The 6,000-nt window shown below is 30.2% G+C and overlaps 1 protein-coding gene across 3 annotated transcripts in view; it reads right to left on the minus strand.

Annotated features, from left to right (window-relative positions):
• Positions 1–6,000, minus strand: part of LOC142348689 (uncharacterized) — a 39,909-nt gene that overhangs the window by 21,217 nt on the left and 12,692 nt on the right. The gene's annotated exons all lie outside the window — the stretch shown is intronic.

The raw sequence follows: 6,000 nt of genomic DNA on the forward strand, positions 1-6,000 counted from the left end.
TTTACCAGTTTTATGACTGTTTTCATTATTAAAGATATCGACTTCTTCTTGTGTTGGTAATTTATTATGTAGTGAGGATTTGAAGTTTTCTATTTTTAAATTACCTATAAGATTTTATACGACTCTAAACCAAAGTATTCATATGGATATAATGTTTTAGTTTTACATCCGTATATCTTTGCCATTTGATCTAGAGACATAGCTAAGAAGTTATAACTATCTAAGAATTTGAGACAACCAATGCTAAACATCTTGGATTTACCAGCAGCTAGTGGTATGTTATCCACTTTTCTTTATCATTATTCTGTTTAACGAGTTCACTGTATAGTAGGTTGAAGTCATAGCCAGAGCCATTATGGAATATTACTGGAATGAAGTTTTGTTGTTTGTATCTTAGATTACATATTTTACATGCTGGTCCTCTATATTTACCAGTTCCATGACAATGATCTCTTACTTTATTAATACATGTTTTACTGCAGATCTGACAAGTTTTATTAGTTTCATGATATAATTTATCTTCTTCTGTGAATATCATCTTTTCATTATGTTTGATATTATTCTCAGTTTCTATTTCTAACAGATCTTTAGCAAATTTTTTGATGCAGCCTAGTAGTGTTCCGAAGTAGTGTTTGAAGTTACCTTGCCAGGTGTAACCCACAACTATTGGAATATGTTCAGCTATTACATATTTACAATCATTAGTTGTAACTTCAACAATGCAACATTCTATATCGGCAGTTATAATATCTTTTATATTCTGTCGTTTGTGTTCATTTACAAAAGTAAAATGTTTTTTCTTAGGACAAACAATCTCTGGTTTGAATGAGGTGCTGCACTCATGTTTATCATATTTAATTTGTGAGTTAAACCAATAGGTACACCTATCACAATAGTAATATTTAATGTTGTTTTTATTTGGTCGTTCTAACAAGGTTTCTATATTTTTTATTAGGGCACAGTGTTCTATTTGACCATTACTCCAAACTAGTATTCTTACATCTTTTCTATCTTTATCAAAATCATCCACTTGTTTAAACAATTCTATTTTACCATTACCACAAGGTGTGTATACCCAAATATTAATATTATACAATTTCTGTATTCTTATTATATAAGCAAAATCATCTTCATGTTATTGTCTTGGTTCAATTAATTTATCTACATATTTACTTTCTCGAGTTGCATTGTGTGGGGCGGGATGTATCCAAGCAGTAATAGTTAGTTGTAAGCAGTTGTATTTATAACTACGTATATTTAATATCGATTTAGAATTTTTGAGATCAGGAGGTAAATCTATATAACTACCAATAGATGCTTTAGTTGGTTCAATGTTTAACTGAATACTTCTTATTCCAAGAAACTCGAAATCATACCCATAACCTTCATATATTTCCTTTTCGAAATCTAGCCACCAATTGAACTCACCATATTCATATATTGCATTTTTACTAATATAATCAGTATTGAAAAATATTTTAATAGTTTTAACTTCTTCTTTGGTTCTCTGCTTATGACCACATTCAGCCGTGATCTTATATTTAAAACTCTTAACTTTACGAAACTGGTAACAGTTTTTAATTTCTTCTAAAGATTAATTAGTTGCTTCATCTATATCTTCAACGTAATTCCCACCTTTATCAGTAATATAAAACTCTCTCATGTTCTGACTTGAGTTTATATCGAAGTCTTCTGTGTTTTCTAGATACATGCGATTGTGACTATATGAATGAGTAGTTAGAGCTACTTTACTTCTAAATTCTTCATGACATTCTTTACATTCATACTTAATTCTGGTGTAGATATCCTCTTCAGTTTTAGTTTTAGGTTTGGTGGCTGGTTTAGTTTTAATAATATAATCATCTTCATCCAAATTATACACGCTTTCCGAGATTTCGTCTTCTTCAGACTCAAACTTTTTCTCCAATAGTTCCTTATGTTTGAGATCGTATGATTAATGCCTGTATAAAGCCTTATTTGATTCAAAGGATAGATTACAGACATCGCAGAAGTTTAAGACACTAGTATTAGTTGATTGAGACATGATGTATTTTTTTTAGGGAAATAATCAAAAAATAATTTTTCGAAAAATGAAAATGAATTGTGATAAGTGTATAAATAAACCTTGGAAAAACTGTTGTAATAATTGTAAAGAATTAGAATATTCTTGTTAAGTATGTAAAAATATGGTTAAGGTTAACGATTATATAGAACATTTGGGATATCATTATTCTGATCCTGATCAATATCTAACGTGTAGTATGTGTAATGTTTATAAACATATATCATTATATAGATTTATAAGTAGGAAATGTAGACTATGTATTTATCTTCATAGATATAGATATGGTAACACTAGAAATCAATTCAGAGAGCATGTTTATAAGTATAATATTCAAGAAGACATAGAAAAACACTAATCACTGTGTTTCCACCGATCTCAGTGTTTTTGACTGTGCTATTATTGTTCGCTTTCTTTTACCTATTTAGCAACCGCTAAAAGTACAAGAAGTCAACAAGCTTGGTTTAACATCGCATTACACTGCTTAGCAGATCGAATGAAAAGTGCATGTCATGCTAAAATGGCCGCCGCCATTGACAAAGAAAGCCACCACCACTAACAGAATGAAAACAAGTGAAAATTTCGAATATAAGATACACTTAAAAATAAGCTAGTAAAGTGAGTATTTATTAAAATCTTTATTTAATTTTTAATAGATTATACAAATCATTCAATTTAATAGAAGGATTTAATTATTATTTTACTTTAAAAATGTAATTACTTGGGAAATGATAACTAATTTTAACTTAAAAATCATGTCCGAATATTCTAGAAAAAAGAATGTTCCAGAATAATTCTCCACGTGGGGACCTTTATTCTCCACGGCACTTTTTGGCTATTCATCATGAGTTTCACTTCACTACAAAAACTGTAAAATGATACATTAATTTTGTTCAGTCAGCTTAATATTAGACTTCAATCAGCCTAATAATTAAAATTAAAAGTGTTCAAGCATTCTGTAGTTGCACCCTCCCCCACAGTTGCCATTAAGATAGGTCGAGCAGTATTGCCGTAGCGTGGTAAAGGCGAGTCAACCTTTTATCAAGACCTCCCATGACTGGGCTCAAAAATGTAACCAGGTACATAGAATCACTCAGCTAAACATCATAGATCAATCATCTCCTGGTTAAAGTCAAAATTTTAAAGAAACTTGTTTCTTATTATCCAATTCTAAGCAATTCTGAGTTATTTTCAGTCCATCCAATTCTATTGAAAAAAAACTTTGTGAGATGATTAACCTGATTTATTTCAGTATAGTTTGGCATATTAGATATGAAATTAGGCTTAAGTCTAGCTTTGAGAACTTTTGGATATTAGTGTATGAAATACATAAATTATACTGGCTATGTACATTTTTGTACACAAAATTGTGCGTGTAATATGTATTTATAGTGGTGAATATAGTAGTGGATAAAACAAGGGATTCAACAAACAATAAAATTTGGCCCGATTCGACATGCGCGATTAGCTTTAGGAGAAAGGGACAAATTTTACTGGTGGTTGAATCCCTTGTTTTATCCACTACTAACTTTCTATTGCTTCAATGCTACCTTGTTCATACTTTTGATTGACTTTGATTTTTAAGACCAATCTGAAACCAAAAGATACCAAAATATGAAAATTTATAGAATTAATAAACTTTATAGAATTTTCTTCAAGTTCTGAAAATTTATAGAATTGTTCAAGTTACGCCAATGAAACAGATCAGCTCTGCAGAATTATCCAAAAGACATCTGTTATTCCGCAGTGCAAAAAACAACTTCATTTCAAAAGTTGTAGTTAATTTTCCAATATCTGAAAACTTACTCTAACTAAATTAACCCTATTTTCTTTTTTTAAAATCTGGTGCACTTGAAGCACTCGTACTGGGGGCTGCATTAATTGGAACTTCATTTGAGCTATTTACCCAAATCAATTAGAGTATACCGATCTATATGGTCTAAATTGAACAGATTTGCATGCCCAGTGATGAAAAGGGTTGTCCTGTATTCCTGTAAAAAGCCTTCTTTGATTCAAAGGATAGATTACAGACATCGCAGAAGTTTAAGACACTAGTATTAGTTGATTGGGACATGATGTTTTTTTAGGGAAATAATCAAAAAATAATTTTTCGAAAAATGAAAATGAATTGTGATAAGTGTATAAATAAACCTTGGAAAAAATGTTGTAATAATTGTAAAGAATTAGAATATTCTTGTTAAGTATGTAAAAATATGGTTAAGGTTAACGATTATATAGAACATTTGGGATATCATTATTCTGATCCTGATCAATATCTAACGTGTAGTATGTGTAATGTTTATAAACATATATCATTATATAGATTTATAAGTAGGAAATGTAGACTATGTATTTATCTTCATAGATATAGATATGGTAACACTAGAAATCAATTCAGAGAGCATGTTTATAAGTATAATATTCAAGAAGACATAGAAAAACACTAATCACTGTGTTTCCACCGATCTCAGTGTTTTTGACTGTGCTATTATTGTTCGCTTTCTTTTACCTATTTAGCAACCGCTAATAGTACAAGAAGTCAACAAGCTTGGTTTAACATCGCATTACACTGCTTAGCAGATCGAATGAAAAGTGCATGTCATGCTAAAATGGCCGCCGCCATTGACAAAGAAAGCCACCACCACTAACAGAATGAAAACAAGTGAAAATTTCGAATATAAGATACCCTTAAAAATTAGCTAGTAAAGTGAGTATATATTAAAATCTTTATTTAATTTTTAATAGATTATACAAATCATTCAATTTAATAGAAGGATTTAATTATTATTTTACTTTAAAAATGTAATTACTTGGGAAATGATAACTAATTTTAACTTAAAAATCATGTCAGAATATTCTAGAAAAAAGAATGTTCCAGAAAAATTCTCCACGTGGGGACCTTTATTCTCCACGGCAATTTTTGGCTATTCATCATGAGTTTCACTTCACTACAAAAACTGTAAAATGATACATTAATATTGTTCAGTCAGCTTAATATTAGACTTCAGTCAGCCATATAATTAAAATTAAAAGTGTTCAAGCATTCTGTAGTTGCGCCCTCCTCCACAGTTGCCATTAAGAAAGGTCGAGCAGTACTGCCGTAGCGTGGTAAAGGCGAGTCAACCTTTTATCAAGACCTCCCAAGTCTCGGCTCACAAATGTAACCAGTACATAGAATCACTCAGTTAAACATCATAGAACAATCATCTCCTGGTTAAAGTCAAAATTTTAAAGAAACTTGTTTCTTATTATCCAATTCTAAGCAATTTTGAGTTATTTTCAGTCCATCCGATTCTATTGAAAAAAAACTTTGTGAGATGATTAACCTGATTTATTTCAGTATAGTTTGGCATATTAGATATGAAATTAGGCTTAAATCTAGCTTTGAGAACTTTTGGATATTAGTGTATGAAATACATAAATTATACTGACTATGTACATTTTTGTACTCAAAATTGTGCGTGTAATATGTATTTATAGTGGTGAATATAGTAGTGGATAAAACAAGGGATTCAACAAACAGTAAAATTTGGCCCGATTCGACATGCGCGATTAGCGTTAGGAGAAAGGGACAAATTTTACTGGTGGTTGAATCCCTTGTTTTATCCACTACTAAATTTCTATTGCTTCAATGCTACATTGTTCATACTTTTGATTGACTTTGATTTTTTAGACCAATCTGAAACCAAAAGATACCAAATTATGAAAATTTATAGAATTAATAAACTTTATAGAATTTTCTTCAAGTTCTGAAAATTTATAGAATTGTTCAATTGACGCCAATGAAACAGATCAGCTCTTCTGCAGAATTATCCAAAAGACATCTGTTATTCTGCAGTGCAAAAAAACAACTTCATTTCAAAAGTTGTAGTAAATTTTCCAATATCTGAAAACTTACTCTAACTAAATTAACCCAATTTTCTTTTTTTAAAATCTGG

This window comes from Convolutriloba macropyga, chromosome 10 (assembly GCF_964194025.1).
Source record: "Convolutriloba macropyga chromosome 10, txConMacr16.3, whole genome shotgun sequence".
Classification (NCBI taxonomy): Eukaryota; Metazoa; Xenacoelomorpha; order Acoela; family Convolutidae; genus Convolutriloba; species Convolutriloba macropyga.